We start from the raw sequence: 18,469 nt of genomic DNA, 5'->3' as shown, positions 1-18,469 counted from the left end.
GCAGGCTCACTATAAGCAGAGGGTTGATCCTCCTGTTCTGCTCGTGTGGAGTCTTCTGCCTCCTGGACCGGCTGCTCTTCCAGCTCTACCTGTCGCTCCGTAGGTGCTTGGGATGCTGGTTGGAGGAAGGTGAGTACGGGTATCACAACTGCGCCATTGACTTGAGTCCAAGACCGAGGGAAGTCTCCGAGCACAGTACTAACCATGTCTTCCCTTTCCTCTACGGGTCGAGGGTCTTCTTGTTCCTCTTCAGGGTTCCGTAGCTGTTCGGGACACTTCTTCAGGTGATCCCGGGATACAATGGTCGTGGTTTCCCCTCCGTCTTTACTGATGGTACAGACCTTTGGGTTGTCGTGGCTTGAGGGCAGTACGGTGTACGGGTCCTTCTCCCACTGGTCGTCCAACTTGTGGAGCCGTCTTTTTCTCTTCAAGACCTGCTCTCCGGGTACCAGGGGAACAGCGGGAGCATACTGGTTGTAAGTTTTCTCTTGTCTTTCCCTAGCCTGACAGAGACTTCGCTCCACACTCTCCTGTACTCTCCGGTACTGCTGCTGCCTCTCTGTGTCCCAGTCTGCTTCTGGTGAAGTGTCCTCGGGTGTCAGGACTCCCATTTCCAGGTCAACAGGTAACTTACCAGGTCTCGCCCTCATTAGGTAAGCCGGGGTACAGTTGGTGGAACCTACCGGGATGTGGTTGTATAGGTCCACCAGATCGGGCAGCTTCTCAGGCCACAGACTGCGTTCTTCCAGGGGCAACGTTTTCAGAAGATCCATTACCACCTGGTTCATTTTCTCACAAAGTCCATTAGTTTGCGGATGATAGGGTGTTGTCCTTATCTTCCGGCAGCCATACAGAGTGCAGAATTCTTGGAAGACCTCCGCTTCAAAGGCAGGTCCCTGGTCTGTCAACACTTGGTCCGGGTACCCGTGTGGACGGCAGAAATGCTGCTGGAAGGCTCTAGCTGCTGTTCGAGCTGTTAAGTCCTTGACGGGGACGACAACCAAGAACCGGGAGTAGTGATCCATGATGGTTAGTGCGTAGACGTAGCCACTTCTGCTTGGGGTCAGTTTTACATGATCCAAGGCTACCAGTTCCAACGGCTGCCGGGTGACGATTGACTGCAGGGGAGTCTTCTGGCTGGCACGGTCCTTCCTTCTTAGGTTGCACGGGCCACAGTCTCTGCACCACCTCTCGATGGTTCCCCTCATGCCTACCCAGTGAAACCGCTCGCGCAGCAGGAACTCCAGCTTCTTCCATCCGAAGTGTCCAGCCCCGTCGTGGTATGCCTCCATCACCATGGCTGCGTCTCTTCGTGGCACCACTACTTGCCAGATTAGTTCATGCGTCCGGGAGTTAACCATTCTGCGGCACAACTTCCCCTTGTAAAGGAACAGTCGACTCTTCTCAGCCCATAGTTGCTTGGCTTCCTCCGGAGCGTCTGGGTCAAGGCGAGCCTCTGGCCGAGTCAGCATCTCCTTCACCAGTCGGACGGCAGGGTCACTGTCTTGCGTCTCCTCCCAGTTGTAGTGAGGCAAGGGGTTAAACGTAGCGGCTTGCTTACTCTTTACCCGATGGGAATACTGGATAGTCCCATGACGGTGGAACGCGGGGAGTTCAACTTCTTCCAGTCCCTCTGGATCTTCTCCTACGTCCGGTAGGTTTGGCATCCTGGACAGGGCGTCCGCGTTGGTATTGGAGCGTCCTGCCCGGTATTTGATTGTGAACTCGTAGTTGGACAGACGGGCCATCCATCTCTGCTCTAGGGCACCGAGTCTTGCCGTGTCCAGGTGTGTCAACGGGTTGTTATCCGTGTACACGATGAACCGGGAAGAAGCGAGGTAGTGCTTAAAGCGTTCGGTGACTGCCCACACCACTGCCAGGAACTCTAGCTTAAATGAGCTGTAATTCTCAGGGTTTCTCTCGGTGGGTCGCAGTTTTCGGCTGGCGTAAGCGATTACTCGTTCTTTCCCCTGCTGGATCTGGGACAGCACGGCTCCTAGCCCGATGTTACTTGCGTCGGTGTAGAGGATAAAGGGCTGGCTGTAATCAGGGTACGCCAGGATTTCATCCCCCGTGAGGGCCATCTTCAGCTGGCGGAAGGACTCTTCTTCTAACTTCTCCCATCTGAAGGGTGGCTTCTGGTTCTTGGCCTTCCGGGACTGGCCTATCAGGAGGTCCTGCATAGGAGCTGCCTTTTTGGTGAAACCGGGGATGAATCTGCGGTAATGGCCTACCAACCCGAGGAACTGCCGCACTTCTTTTACACTGGAGGGACTTGGCCATTCCTTAATTGCGGTGATCTTATCAGGGTCGGGAGCCACTCCGTCAGCGCTCACCACGTGTCCCAGGTACTGCACCTTTGGTTTCAGGAGGTGACACTTGGAGGGTTTCACCTTTAGGCCGTAGCTTGCCAGAGCTTCGAACACTTCCGCCAGGTGTTTCAGGTGGTCCTCATACGTCTTGGAATATACGATGACATCGTCCAGGTACAACAAGACCGTCTCGAAGTTTCTGTGGCCCAGACAGCACTCCATTAATCGTTGGAAGGTTCCTGGTGCGTTGCAGAGTCCGAACGGCATGCAGGTAAACTCGCTAAGTCCCATCGGGGTGGTGAATGCGGTCTTCTCCAGGTCCGCCTCTGCTACAGGAACCTGCCAGTACCCACTAGTGAGATCCAAGGTAGAGAAGAAGTTAGCAGATCTTAAAGCAGCCAAAGACTCCTCTATCCTTGGTAAGGGGTACGCATCCTTGTGTGTGATACGGTTGATTTTCCGGTAATCTACACACATCCTCATGGTGTTGTCTTTCTTTTTGACTAAGACTAGTGGAGCTGCCCAGGGGCTACAGCTATCCCTGATCACCCCAGCCTCCTTCATGTCTCTAAGCATCCCCTTGGCGTGTTGGTAGTGTGCAGGGGGTACGGGTCGATACCTCTCTTTTATGGGAGGATGGTCTCCCGTGGGGATGTGGTGTTCTACCCCCTTGACTCGCCCGAAGTCTAACGGGTGTTTACTAAACACTCTCTCGTACTCTTGAACCACCCGATAGACTCCCTGTTTCTGGTGTGAGGGAGTGGAGTCAGTACCCAAATGTAGTTGCTGACACCAGTCCTCCATCGTTTTCTTAGAGCCGTTACCTTCCTCCGGGGAAGATGGAGGCAAGGGTTCTACGGACTGTATGGAATCTTGATTGATGGTATACAATTTGGCTAGCGTGGCATACCGGGGCAGGTACACTTCCCTCTTCCCGATATTTATTATGCGAACGGGCACCCTCCCATGGCGTACATTGACCACCCCCCGTGCTGTCAAAATGGTGGGCCTACTGTCTGAGTAAACTGGTTCTACCATTGCCTGGTAATCTCTACCTCTCAGACCAATAGCTGCCCGGCACCAAATCATCATTTCACTTTTTGGGGGCATGGCAATAGGGAAAGGGTCACACATTCGCACGCTACCAATCTCACCACCGGAGAGTTCTAGCTGTTGCCGTCGCATCAGTGCCCGGATCTCTTTCTGGAGCACTCGCTGCTGGCCGGAGCTGGCGTTCTTGGCAACCTGCTGTAAAAGGAAAATCACCTCTGCAAGACAATTTTCAATTACATTAGTTCCTAGAGTTATCTTTGGGTGACTCTCGTGTTTGTCAATGTCTACAATGATCAGTCCCTGTGCCGCCAATTCGACTCTACCGATTTTAATGGTCACCTCTTTAAATCCAATCTGTGGCACGGGCTGACCATTGCTGGCGATGATACTCAAGTCGTCGTCAGGGTAGCGGGTGATATCCGAGTCATTCCAGTACTGCTTGAAGAGCACGTACGGGATGGTGGTGACCTGTGACCCGGTGTCCAGCAGGGCACTAATAGGAATGCCATCCAGTACCACGGGTAAGACTGGACGTCCTCCCACATATTTGTCGCGCCAGTTCGATGGGCCTGGTGATCTTTTTCCTGGGGGTTGGCCCTCTACCCCAGGTTGTGCCAGTTTAAAGGACAGTACCTTGCCATATGTCCGGGTTGATTGCAGCGGCGGCAGATGGGTCGTCCGTCCTCGTTGTATCGGTCGCTGGGTCTTCCTCTGGCCGGTGGGGTCCTCCTTGGTCGACGCCACGGGATGTCCTCCGGTCCGGATGCCAGCTGGATCTTCCCTGGAGCGGAAACCTGTAAAGACTGCACAGTTCGGGTTAGCGCAGCAACGCTTTTAGCTAGCTCTTGGACCTGATGGTGCAGGTCTGGAGCCGGGTCATTGTTCAAAGCCTGCGCATCAGCTCCCACAGGCCCTGCCGACAAGGGCGCCGCCTCCTGGTGGTAAGTGGTAGTGGGGCGTCTGTGGGTCACAACGCCACCGGGTGCCGATTCTCGAAGCACCCGGATGGCTCTGTCCTTGAACTGTGCAAATCCCAGATGAGGGTCCTGTAAGGCCATTGCCCGCAACTGGGTTCGGTGGGCATTGCAATATAAACCCTCTATAAATTGTTCAGTCAACAGCCTGTCCTCGTCTCCCACGCCGTCAGGGTCGGTCTGCTTAATGGCTCTCAGGGCCTCTTGTAGGTTCAGGGCATAGTCCCTTATACTCTCATGTGCCCGCTGTTTGCACCCGTAGAATCTAAGCTTGATCTCGGCTGAGGTGCGGGTATCAAAGGTGTCCCTCAGCCGGGTTAGTATCCCCGCGACAGTCCCCCCCCCAGGTGGCCAGGACTTTACCTCCCTTTGGGCTGCCCCGGTTAGTTGGGCCACCAGGATGCTCACTTTTTGCTCCTCTGTGAGGGGGTACACCTGGAAGAGGCTATCCAGCTTTTCTCTAAAGTCATGCAGGGTATGGGACTCCCCTGAGTACTGGGGTAGCCAGGCTGCCCCCGGGATATAGGGCATGGTGAAAGGCATGACCGCAACAGCGGTGGCGCTGGCGGGGGTTGAAGCGGTGAAGCTCTCCTCCGTATCCGACATCCTTCTCCCCCCTAGTGGACCGTGGCCTACCTTGCGATGATCCTCTTCCGTAGGCCGCGGCTCCGCAGTGGATCGTCAGGGTTGAGGACCTTCCGTCGCGCTCCTGTGACGTCGGCGTCTGCTGGGCTCCTTCCAGGACCTTACGCAACGTCCGGACGTGAGGCGGGGCTTCAGTTCTCGCGCGCTTTCGGAGTCCACGCCCCTCTTCTTCCCGCGCGGCGTCTTCAAGATGGCGGCTAACGGCGGGAAAACTCCACGGATGGCGGGAAGAAGGCTGAAGATGGCGCCGGATGGCGGGAAAACCTCACGGATGGCGGGAAGAAGGCTGAAGATGGCGCCGGATGGCGGGAAAACTTCACGGATGGTAAGTTTTAAAAGTCTCTTTTTCAGGCACGCAGTACCCGGTGGTTGCGGGCACGAAATCCTGCCGACTACGCCAAAAGTTGACGCGCCCCTGGGCCTGAGTCGCGCAGCGTTGCGCACGCGGGAGCCTACCCGGAGCCGGATCAGATGGGGGGTAGTAGTCTCGTGGCGGCGACCCGGTCCGTGCCCAGGGAGTCAGACTAAGTGGCAGTCTATTAGCAGTGGATGGTGGATGACTACGCCACCCGTTGAATGCAGCTATGGAGCTGCCGCTGCAGGGCAGACCGCTGAGGCCGGTGGAAGGATGGTGCAGCGTGGATGGTATAACCCCCAACGGGAGGGGTATGGCCTCAGGGCAGCCGACGTGGATGATGGGGGTAGCAGGAACCACTCAGAGACGATGCGGTGTAGTTCAGGGTCTTTACTGGTGACAAAGATAGACCCTCCCGGAGTACTTGCTAGCAATCGGGGCCTGGTCAGTCCTTGAGCAGATGGGATCTCCCCTGACCAGGCGGAGTTGTAGGCCTCCCAAACTGACTGTACTCTTCTGGCTACCTTGCTAGAGGCGGGTATAAGTAGCCCACGTCCCTGAGTGTACCGTGTGGTGCTCACCCGTATGGCCGGTGACTCGGGGCCTTCTAATGGCTTCCGCTCCACGATGGCGGTGCTGGTCCCACGCGTGTGACCGTGCCTTCGGGTTTCTGGGCCAGAGGACCTGCAATCCCCTGCCGGTCGGTTTCTGCTGCTGGGTAGAGATTAGTCCCCACAGCCTCGGACTCCGGGTCCGGTGATACTTCTCAGTCAGGGCGAGCTCTGCAGCTGCCAGCCCCTGACTCCTTGTAGCACTGTTCCCACAGAGCTCCTGATGTTCTTTTCCTATATCTGCTTCTCTGTCTCTACTTCTTCTCTACTCACTAACCCTGCCTCAGCCCTAGGTTTATATAGGGGAAGTTCTTCCCCTCCCAGGACTGGGCAGGAGGTGTGGCATGCATAGGATCCCTGACCAAGAGACCTCCCACCTGCTCTCAGACGTAATATCTCTATCACTGTGGCAACCAGACCCCTGGGGTGTCACATATACAGGATGTGAGGACGAAGCATGTAGTAACATGTTCGTGGAAGTTGGTTTTCTATATATATTTGTTGGAAGGGCACCATCTCCATCTCTCCGGATCATGACATCTAAAAATTCAGCTCTATCAGAATTCTGCTGATACGTGATGTGAATGTTAAGGTCATTGACATTTAAGCCCACCATGAACTCATCAAGTTCGGAGGGGGAACCCTGCCAGATCAGACCAGAACACTGAAAAACCTGACACCTGGGTTTTTGGTGCGTTTTTTTCAGCGTTTTTTTTCGCCCCCATTACTTCCAATGGGTGAAAAAAACGCTGAAAAAACACTGACATGCTGCTGTGTCTATGTGCACACAAATCACTCTGAGTGTCAATCAGAAGTATGAGGGGCATGTAAATTAATGGGCAACATAACAGAATCCAGGCAGACCCCATACAATCCATGGGGTCCTTCTGCTGCAGTTTGGGTATGTTATATAAATGATCCGTCCTGCATATGAATTTCATTTCAATGTTCTTAAACTGGAAATACAAAAAGCAGTTGTGAACAGAACCTTAGCTGTACTATTTATCATCACATATGATTTTTGGGATCCATACATCAATTTATATCCCATATTTTTAGAGGCTAGGCAACCAAAACACAGCAATTCCAGCAGCATTTATTTACTTTTTGTTTACATTGTTCACTGAGACAGTTAACCCCTTTACCCCCGAGGGTGGTTTGCACATTAATGACCGGGTCAATTTTTACAATTCTGACCACTGTCACTTTATGAGATAAGAGCTCTGGAACACTTCAAAGGATCCCCCTGATTCTGAGATTGTTTTTTCCTGACATATTGTACTTCATGATTGTGGTAAAATTTCTTCGATATCACTTGCGTTTATTTGTTAAAAAAACTAAAATTTGGCGAAAATTTAGAAAATTTCGCAATTTTCAAAATTTTAATTTTTATGCCCTTAAATCAGAAATATATGTCACACAAAAGAGTTAATAAATAACATTTCCTACATGTCTACTTTACATCAGCACAATCTTGGAACCAAATTTTTTTCTTATTAACATTTAACTTTTTTTCACAAAAATTTTACTTTAGACCCCAATTTTTTTATTTTCACAAGGGTAACAGGAAAAATTGGACCCCAAAAGTTGTTGCAATTTCTCCTGAGTATGCTGATACCCCATATGTGTGGGAAAGCCATTGTTTGGGCGCACGGCAGGGCTTGGTACGCAAAACTCGCTGGAATTGACAGCGGACCCCATGTCGCGTTTAGAGAACCCCTGATGTACCTAAACAGTGGAAACCCCCTCACAAGTGACCCCATTCTAGAAACTAGGCCCCTTAAGGAACCTATTTAGATGTGTGGTGAGCACTTTGAACCCCCAAGTGTTTCGCAAAAGTTTATAACATAGAGCCGTGAAAAAAAACATTTTTTTTCCACAAAAACGATATTTTAGCTGCAATTTTTTTATTTTCACAAGGTTAACAAGAAAAAGTGGACCTCAAAATATGTTGTCCAATTTCTCCTGAGTATGCTGATACCCCATGTGTTGGAGAAAACTACTGTTTGGGGGCATGTCAGGGCTCGGAAGGGAAGGAGTGATGCTTTGGAATGCAGACTTTGATGGAATGGTCTGCGGGCGTCATGTCGCGTTTGCAGAGTCCCTGATGTGCCTAAACAGTGGAAATGCCCAACAAGTGCCCTCTTTTTGGAAACTGGACCCCTCATTGAATTTATCTAGATGTGTTGTGAGCACCTTGAACCCCCAGGTGCTTCACAGAAAATTATAATGTTGACTTGTGAAAATAAAAAAAAACATATTTTTTCCACAAAAATGTTAAAAAAAAAATTCTCACAAGGGTAGCAGGAGAAAGTGGACCTCAAAATATGTTGTCCAATTTCTCCTGAGTATGCTGATACACCATGTGTTGGAGAAAACTACTGTTTGGGTGCATGTCAGGGCTCAGAAGGGAAGGAGTGACGCTTTGGAATGCAGACTTTGATGGAATGGTCTGTGGGCGTCATGTCACGTTCTCAGAGCCCCCATGTGCCTAAACAGTGGAAATGCCCAACAAGTGCCCGATTTTTGGAACTGATACCTGATTTGTGAATCTTATAATGTAGTGTCATACGTCAGTTGTGTAGGACAACGTGACGGACACTACACAACTGACGTAGAACAACCTGACGAACAGGTTGTGTAGTGTTCGTCAGGTTGTCATACGTCAGAAATTAATTTAGTAGTGCATCAAAGTATGGTACCTTCAGAAGTATTCATTCATGCACAGGCCAGGTTTGTCAGGGCAGGTGTCGCATTGATAAGTGGTGTCCTTGCGTATTCCCCTTTTGGAACACACTTTTGTGACTTACCTTTTTTTCCTGTTTGAGGGACTTCTCCAGGGAAATGCTGGCCTGGTACAATTTGAGGTCCTTCAGTTCCAGAAGTACTGGGGCCCGCTCTGTCACCACAGCCAAATATCAGGGCCTTGATAACTACCTCCTGGAAGTGAAGATACAACGTAGAAGTCTGGCCTGCACATTGTGACAGGAGGAAAGCGTTGTGCATTGCCATCTGAATGATGTGCACGCACGGCCAACTTCTTGTACCACACCTTGGCTTTTCTCAAAGCACTGTACGGCTGGAGGACTTGATCAGAGAGATCAACTCCCCCCATGTACTTGTTGTACCCTACTACACAGTCTGGTTTGACGACCGGTATAGTGGAACCTCGTACAGTGCTGAGGGTGCTGCCATCACCATGTATGGTAGTCAAGAGAAGGACATCCCTCTTGTGCTTGTGACGCGCCCCTGGGCCTACTTGGTGTCGCGTTGCGCACGCGGGGACTACCCGGAGCCGGGCCTGTTGAGGGTAGTAGTCTCGTGTGGGTGACCCGGTCCGTGCCCAGGGAGTCAAACTGTGTGGCTGAGTATTAGCAGTAGATGTTGGACGACTACGCCACCCGTTGAATGCAGCTATGGAGCTGCCGCTGCAGGGCAGACCGCTGAGGCCAGTGATACGATTGTGCAGCGTAGATGGTTTAACCCCCAACGGGAGGGGTATGGCCTCAGGGCAGCCGACGTGGATGATGGGGGTAGCAGGAACCACTCAGAGACGATGCGGTGTAGTTCAGGGTCTTTACTGGTGATAAAGATAGACCCTCCCGGAGTACTGGCTAGCGATCGGGGCCTGGTCAGTCTTTGAGCAGATGGGATTTCCCCTGGCCAGGCGGAGTTGTAGGCCTCCCCAACTAATTGTACTCTTCTGGCTACCTTGCTAGAGGCGGGTAAAAGTAGCCCACGTCCCTGAGTGTACCGTGTGGTGCTCACCCGTATGGCCGGTGACTCGGGGCCTTCTAGTGGCTTCCGCTCCACGACGGCGGTGCTGGTCCCACGCGTGTGACCGTGCCTTCGGGTTTCTTGGCCAGAGGACCTGAAATCCCCTGCCGGTCGGTTTCTGCTGCTGGGTAAGGATTAGTCCCCACAGCCTCGGACTCCGGGTCCGGTGGTAACTCTTCAATCAGGGCGAGCTCTACAGCTGCCAGCCCCTGATTCCTTTTAGCACGACTTCCCCAGAGCTCCTGATCTCTCTTTCCTATAGCTGCTTCTCCTCTTCTCAACTCCCTAACCCTTTCTCAGCCCCAGTTTTATATAGGGGAAGTCCTTCCCCTCCCAGGACTGGGCAGGAGGTGTGGCATGCATAGGATTCCTGACCAGGAGACCTCCCACCTGCTCTCAGACGTAATATCTCTATTACTGTGGCAACCAGACCCCTGGGGTGTCACACTTGCACTTGACTACCAAAGGGTGGTCGTTACATTGGGCTCTGCTCTCACCCCTTCTGAGCATCTGCCCAATTAGCGTCTTTGGGAGGCCTCTCTGATTTTTGCGCACAGTATCGCAGGCTGCGGTACCTCACGCAGAGAGGAACTTGAAGAGAGGGACACTGGTATAAAAGTTATCCACGTAGAGGTGATACCCTTTATCCAGCAGTGGGAGCACCAAATCCCACACAATTTTCACATTCACTCCCAGAACAGGAGGGCATTCAGGGGGTTCAATCCGGGAGTCCTTCCCTTCTTGTGAGTGTTCCCTGAGGTACTCTCACAAAGTTTATACAGCTTGATTCCATACCTGGCCCTCTTACTGGGCAGATACTGCCGGAATCCAAGCCCACCCTTAAAAGCGATTAAGGACTCATCCACACAGATGTCCCTTTGGGGCACATACACTTCAGCAAACTTATTGTTGAAGTGCTAGATGACCGGCCGAACTTTGAAAAGACAATCAAAGTTCGGGTCATAGCGTGCAGGACACCTTGCATTATCGTTGTAATGCAAGAACTTGTGGATGGCCTCAAAACGTGTCCGGGACATGACCATTCGGAACACTGGAGTGTTATACAAAACGTCAACACTCCAGTATTGCTGAACTTCTGGCTTCTTCAGGATCCCCATATGAAGGACAAGGCCCCAAAACTTCATGATTTCTGCTGCATCTACAGGAGACCAGTTAGAAAATGATGAAGAGCGGTTTTGTTCCAAAAAATGATGAGCGTACAAATTAGTTTGGCCCACCATGAGGTTTATAAAATCCTCAGAGAAAAAGACTTTGAAAAAGTCTATTTGTGTGAGGCCGGTGGTGTCAAACTTGATTCCTGATTCCGCCATGAAATCAGGAATCAGTGGCTCATAATTTTCGGGGGGCGAGGTCCATATGGGGTCAGTAGTGGTGGGCACTGGTTCATCTTCTCTCCGGGGACGACTACGTGGCAGGTCCAGCAGCACCTGAAGAGGAAGAGGAGGAGGAAGAGGAGGAGGAAGAGGAGGAGGAGGAAGACGACAAGGAGTCGGAAAAATAAAGAAATGTGGGATCCTCTCCCTCGCTGTCAGTGTCAGAGGCAAGGAAAGCATATGCCTCCTCCGCTGTATAGCGAGTTTGGGATGAGCGAGACATTTTTTTTTTATGTATGTGGTGCGTGTGTGTCAGTACTGTATTTAGAGTGTGTGCGAAAAAGAGAGAAAAAAAAAGGAAAAAACGTACAGTACAGACCAAAAGTTTGGACACACATTCTCATTTAAAGATTTTCTGTATTTTCATGACTATGAAAATTGTACATTCACACTGAAGGCATCAAAACTATGAATTAACACATGTGGAATTATATACTTAACAAAAAAGTGTGAAACAACTGAAAATATTTCTTATATTCTAGATTCTTCAAAGTAATCACCTTTTGCTTTGATGACTGCTTTGCACACTCTTGGCATTCTCTTGATGAGCTTCAAGAGGTAGTCACCGGAAATGGTCTTCCAACAATCTTGAAGGAGTTCCCAGAGATGCTTAGCACTTGTTGGCCCTTTTGCCTTCACTCTGCGGCCCAGCTCACCCCAAACCATTTCGATTGGGTTCAGGTCTGGTGACTGTGGAGGCCAGGTCATCTGGCGTAGCACCCCATCACTCTCTTTCTTGGCCAAATAGCCCTTACACAGCCTGGAGGTGTGTTTGGGGTCATTGTCCTGTTGAAAAATAAATGATGGTCCAACTAAACGCAAATCGGATGGAATAGAATGCCGCTGCAAGATGCTGTGGTAGCCATGCTGGTTCCGTATGCCTTCAATTTTGAATAAATCCCCAACAGTGTCACCAGAAAAGCATCCCCACACCATCACACCTCCTCCTCCATGCTTCACGGTGGGAACCAGGCATGTAGAGTCCATCCGTTCACCTTTTCTGCATCGCACAAAGACACGGTGGTTGGAACCAAAGATCTCAAATTTGGACTCATCAGACCAAAGCACAGATTTCCACTGGTCTAATGTCCATTCCTTCTGTTCTTTAGCCCAAACAAGTCTCTTCTGCTTGTTTCCTGTCCTTAGCAGTGGTTTCCTAGCAGCTATTTTACCATGAAGGCCTGCTGCACAAAGTCTCCTCTTAACAGTTGTTGTAGAGATGTGTCTGCTGCTAGAACTCTGTGTGGCATTGACCTGGTCCTATCTGAGCTGAGGTTAAACTGCGATTTCTGAGGCTGGTGACTCGGATAAACTTATCCTCAGAAGGAGAGGTGACTCTTGGTCTTCCTTTCCTGGGGCGGTCCTCATGTGAGCCAGTTTCTTTGTAGCGCTTGATGGTTTTTGCAACTGCACTTGGGGACACTTTCAAAGTTTGCCCACTTTTTCGGACTGACTGACCTTCATTTCTTAAAGTAATGATGGCCACTCATTTTTCTTTGCTTAGCTGCTTTTTTCTTGCCATAATACAAATTCTAAGAGTCTATTCAGTAGGACTTTCAGCTGTGTATCCACCTGACTTCTGCACAACACAACTGATGGTCCCAACCCCATTTATAAGGCAAGAAATCCCACTTATTAAACCTGACAGGGCACACCTGTGAAGTGAAAACCATTTCCAGTGACTACCTCTTGAAGCTCATCAAGAGAATGCCAAGAGTGTGCAAAGCAGTCATCAAAGCAAAAGGTGGCTACTTTGAAGAATCTAGAATATAAGACATATTTTCAGTTGTTTCACACTTTTTTGTTAAGTATATAATTCCACATTGTTAATTCATAGTTTTGGTGCCTTCAGTGTGAATGTACAATTTTCATAGTCATGAAAATATAGAAAAAATCTTTAAATGAGAAGGTGTGTCCAAACTTTTGGTCTGTACTGTAGGTGGTGCAAACAGCGAGCACGAGTGCGGATCGGTGAACTATGTCACCAATCAACGCTCGGCAGCTGCTGGGTGTGCGCATGGATGTGGTGCAAAGGAGGAGGCTGTGTAAAACAGCGAGCACGAGTGCGGATCAGTGATCTGCGGCCACTGATCAGCGCTCGGCCGGTGCAGGAAGCACGAAAAAATTACAAAAGTCGAGCGCTCAAGCACTGATCAAGTAATGATCAACACTTGATGGCAGAAAGGTGGATGGGAAGGGGGGATAGAGGGGGATTGGGGTGGGTGAGGAGGGATCAAAATATCCTACTTACAGTTGTCGTCTTTCAGATGTCTTCTGTAAGATGTCTACTGTAAGATGACTTCTGTAGCAGGAGCGGCAATTGTGGTGTCACAGGCTTCTATGGCACCGCAAGGCCCAGCACGGTGCACAATCGGACAGCGCGTAGTCACTGGTCAACGCTCAGCCGCTGCAGGACGCATGAAAAAAACAAACTGGGGGGTGGGGGATTGGGGTGGGGAGAGGGGTAAAAAGAGGGGGGAGAGGGGACAGGTGGATTGGGGTGGATGAGGGGAGATCAGAGATGGACTTACCAAAGTCTTCTCTGTTCTTTCAGCAGTAGGCTCTGGAGCAGGAGCCTGGAGGTCAGAGACCGGAGCCTGGAGCAGGTAGGAGAAGGTCTTGTTGGTGTCATAGGTGCTATGGCACCACAAGGCCCAACACAGAGAGACCAGCAGTGTGACCGCTCTGTAGAAACCCTCACCAAGTGTGAGGATCTGCAGAGCGGTCACAGGGGGGTGATAGGGTGGTGACAGCCAGGTCACATGCCGGTCACCTCCCGGTCAGGATAGCATCGATCGCACCAATTAGAGCTGTCTGGGGCTTGGACACACATCACTGGGGGTCACAGGGAGGTGACAGGCAGGTCACAAGCCGGTCACTGCCTAGTGACCGCCCAGTCACCTATGGTCAGGCACTCTGATTGGAGTGATCAATGTCATCATCGATCGCTCCAATCAGAGCTGGCTGAGGCCTCTGCAGACATCACATGGGGTCATGGGGCGGTGACAGGCAGATCACAAGCCGGTCAACGCACGGTCGCGCTCTGATCGGTGCGATCGATGTAATCGGCGATCACACCGATCAGAGCGGATTGGGGAGAGGGCTGGGGTTACTAGGCAACCTAGGATCCTAGGCTGCACATCACTGTTTCCGGCAATCTGATTGCCGGAAACAGTGAGAAATGCTGTGATTGGCTGTTCAGAATTGAACAGCCAATCACAGCGATTGTGGTAGTGGGGGGGTGGCGACACCCCCCGGGATGACGGCGCCATCTACCTTGAGGTAAGATGGCACCGGAAATTTAATGCGATCACCGCGACTTCGGATGCGGTGCCGCATTAAAGATCACGCATAATAGTACGTAGCTGTCCCAATAGGCCCAGGGCGCAGCTACGTACTATTACTGACTCTGTCAGAAAGGGGCTAAAGAAGACCTGTGAGCAGGTCAAAAGTGGCCAGTTTTTGCTCTTATTTTAATCCCAATGCCTCCGAGTATTTTTTTATTTGGAAATCCGCCATACAATTCCAGAGATATGGACTTTTTTATTTGGTGCTAATTTTTAATCATCTTTACCATGGGGGTGTGTCTCAAGGGGTAATAATGCAGAGTAGCCTAAACGCATATCCCCAGAGAGTTCTGTGAGCAACGCCCCAATGTAAAGACCGTAAAGAGTAGAACTAAATAAAAGGCCACTATTCAGCAAGACCGCTGTTTTTTACGCCCGTCTTGATGAAGGAGTGTGGTGGAGTGTGAGATGCCTGTGTGAGGCGCATTCTTTGTAATGAGTCAGGTGAGGTGTGAAGTGGCATGCGCCTCCATGCGCCTCACCACAAATCTTACTCCAGTTAAAAACTGTAATAAGATTTCTGCTGTAATAAACGCCACCACTCGTCATGAGTTTGACAAGCGGGGGTCGCCATGCCCCCGTCCTGTCCCTACCCCGCCCACTTTGTTGGAGCTGGGTGAAAATTAGGTAAATACGCCAAACCTCACAACATTTTTGTGCAACCTCACATTGCGCCAAAAGCTTGCGAGTTTTCAAAGCTTTTTACGTATAAAGGATTTGATAAATCGAGGGCCATATACAGGTGCACATAGGCGGATTATAATGAGGGCAATCTGGGCTACCGCCCAGGGCCTCGGGCCTCCAGGGGGCCCGGGGCTCCGGGGTGTCTATGGCCAGATTGCCCTCATTATATGTGCGGCGCCGCGGCACATACTGGCAAACAGTGGCGGGGGGCCCCCGGACCACTTCCCCAGCAGCAGCGCACAGACGCTGCTTCTTCTCCGGCTGGGCCAGCACTGCAGCTGTTAACTTCCCTGTGCTGGCCCGGCCGCATCACTGCTAGGAGACACGGCCCTGTGCACGGCCGTGTCTCCTAGCTGTGACGTTACGCAGTGCGCGCCGGCCTGCAGTGCTGCACCGGAAAGGAGCAGGAGGACTGGAGTCGAGCCGGGGGATGGTGAGTCTGTGTGTGTCTGTGTGTGAGAGTGTCTGTGTGTGAGAGTGTCTGTGTGTGAGAGTGTCTGTGTCTGAGAGTGTCTGTGTCTGAGAGTGTCTGTGTGTGAGAGCGTCTGTGTGTGAGAGCGTCTGTGTGTGAGAGAGTGAGTGTGTGTATGTGTGATTGAGTGAGTGTTTGTGTGCAGTTACTTTATTTCAGTGAAACTCATATTATATAGAGTCATTACAAACAGAGTGATCTATTTCAAGTGTTTATTTCTGTTAATGTTGATGATTATGGCTTACAGCCAATGATAACACAAGTCATTATCTCAGTAAATCAAAATAATTATCAAAAATCACCTGCAAAGGTTTCCTAAGCGTTTAAAAAGGTCCCTTAGTCTGTTTCAGTAGGCTCCACAATCATGGGGAAGATTGCTGACTTGACAGACGTCCAGAAGGCAGTCATTGGCACACTCCACAAGGTCCCAGAATTCCAATTTTCATTTGGAAATCAAGGTCCCAGAGTCTGGAGGAAGAGTGGAGAGGCCACAATCCAAGCTGCTTGAGGTCTAGTGTGAAGTTTGTTTCCACAATCAGTGATGGTTTGGGGAGCCATGTCATCTGCTGGTGTAGGTCCACTGTGCTTTATCAAGACCAGAGTCAGCGTAGCTGTCTACCAGGAAATTTTAGAGCACTTCATGCTTCCCTCTGCCGACAAGCTTTTTGGAGATGGAAATTTCATTCTCCAGCAGGACTTGGCACCTGTCCACACTGCCAAAAGTACCAATACCTGGTTTACACACAACAGTATCACTGTGCTTGATTGGCCAGAAAACTCGCCTGGTATTGTCAAGAGGAAGATGAGAGACACCAGACCCAACAATGCAGACGAGCTGAAGGCTGCTATCAAAGCAACCTGGGCTTCCATAACACCTCAGCTTCCATAACACCTCAGCAGTGCCACAGACTGATCGCCTCCATGCCACGCCGCACTGATGCAGTAATTGATGCAAAAACAGCCCCGACCAAGTATTGAGTGCATTTACTGAACATACATTTCAGTAGGTGAACATTTCGGATTTTACAAACATTTTTCAAGCTGTTGTTATAAAGTATTCTAATTTACTGAGATAATGACTTTTGTGTTTTCATTGGCTGTAAGCCATAATCATCAACATTAACAGAAATAAACACGTGAAATAGATCACTCTGTTTATAATGACTCTATATAATATATGAGTTTCACTTTTTGTATTGAAGAACTGAAATAAATTAACTTTTTGATGATATTCTAATTTTGTGAGATGCACCTGTATCTGGTACCATATGGGAATTAAAAAAAAGAAATACTTAGGAGAGTAGCAGAAATAAAATATGAGCAAAAACTGGTCACTTTTGACCTGGTGACATGTTCTCTTTAAATATCATGATAATTTCATAGTTCATTTATTTATTTTACTCACTTAAATAGCGCCATTAATTCCACAGCGCTTTACAGACATTATTGGCACTGTCCCCATTGGGGCTCACAATCTACATTCCCTATCAGCAGGGCCGGCGTCAGCACCCAGCGCACCCGGACAAGTGCCGGGGCCCTGAGCAGGCGGGGGGCCCACTCGCTGTCGGGCACCCTGCCGGGCTATGGGAGGAGGAGAGCGGTGCCAGCGCCCGCCCTTCTCCCCCGCTTGCTCAGGGCCCCGGCAGCCGGATACTTACCTCTCCCCGTGACTCCGCAGATCCGCTGTCTTCCTGCTGTGTGCTCCCTCTGATGTCTCAGGTCAGAGGGTGCGGTGATGTCTTTCCACCGAGCCCTCCCCTGAGCCATCACAGGCAGCGCAGAGCGGGAAGACGTCGGTGACGATGGAGTCCGGACCTGAGCAGCGGCAGCAGGTGAGAAGTGAGGTATTTGATTTTTTTTTTAATGTATGGAGGCATGGGGCATTATATGGGGGGGGGTGACATCCTGAATAGGGCATTATATGGGGGTGACAATCTGCATGGGGCATTATATGGGGGGGTGACATCCTGCATGGGGCATTATAAAGAGGGGGGGTGACATCCTGCACGGGGCATTATATGAGGGGTGACATCCTGCATGGGGCATTATATGGGGGGTGACATCCTGCATGGGGCATTATAAGGGGGGGAACAGCCTGCATGGGGCATTATGTGGGGGGAACAGCCTGCATGGAGCATTATATGGGGACCAGTATCCTGTACGGAGCGTTTTATGTGGGCAAGTATTCTGTATGGAGAGTTATATGGGGGCTAGTATTCCGTATGGAGTGTTATATGGGGGCCAGTATCCTGTATGGAGCATTATATGGGGGCCAGTATACTGTGTGGAGCGATTCGCCGGTTTCTGTGCTATTGTAGAATTTACAATAGATATCACTCATGTAATGTAAGAAGTGAAATCTTTGGCATTGTACTATATATATATATTTCTCTGCGGTATCTGTGCATCATGAATCGTGGTATGTGTTAAAGGGGTCCACTGAGACTCTTTCGCCCGGGGCCCAGAAAAATTTGGAGCGGGCCCTGATTATCAGTATGTCTTTGGAGTGTAGGAGGAAACCGGAGAACCCGGAGGAAACCCACGCAAACACGGGGAGAACATACAAACTCCTTGCAGATGTTATCCTTGGTGGGATTTGAAGTCAGCTCTACTAACTGGTTGTTACAGCCATGTCTGTACTGAATATATGTACATTTTTAATGCTTTACATTTTCAGATGTAATAAAAAAAATGTAATATAGGAATGGGTGTAGTGTGTCTTCTTGTTCAAACATTTTAAGGAATTATTATTATTTTTTTTTTTACATTTTTTCAGTCCCACTGGAGACTACTAGAGCATGTTATCCCTTGCTCTTTTATACAAGATCCAGATTTGCAGAGCCCA

Source organism: Phyllobates terribilis, unplaced genomic scaffold (assembly GCF_046119375.1).
Source record: "Phyllobates terribilis strain yellow unplaced genomic scaffold, ASM4611937v1 Scaffold_1__5_contigs__length_1240528914, whole genome shotgun sequence".
Lineage (NCBI taxonomy): Eukaryota > Metazoa > Chordata > Amphibia > Anura > Dendrobatidae > Phyllobates > Phyllobates terribilis.
This window is presented reverse-complemented; position numbering follows the sequence as displayed.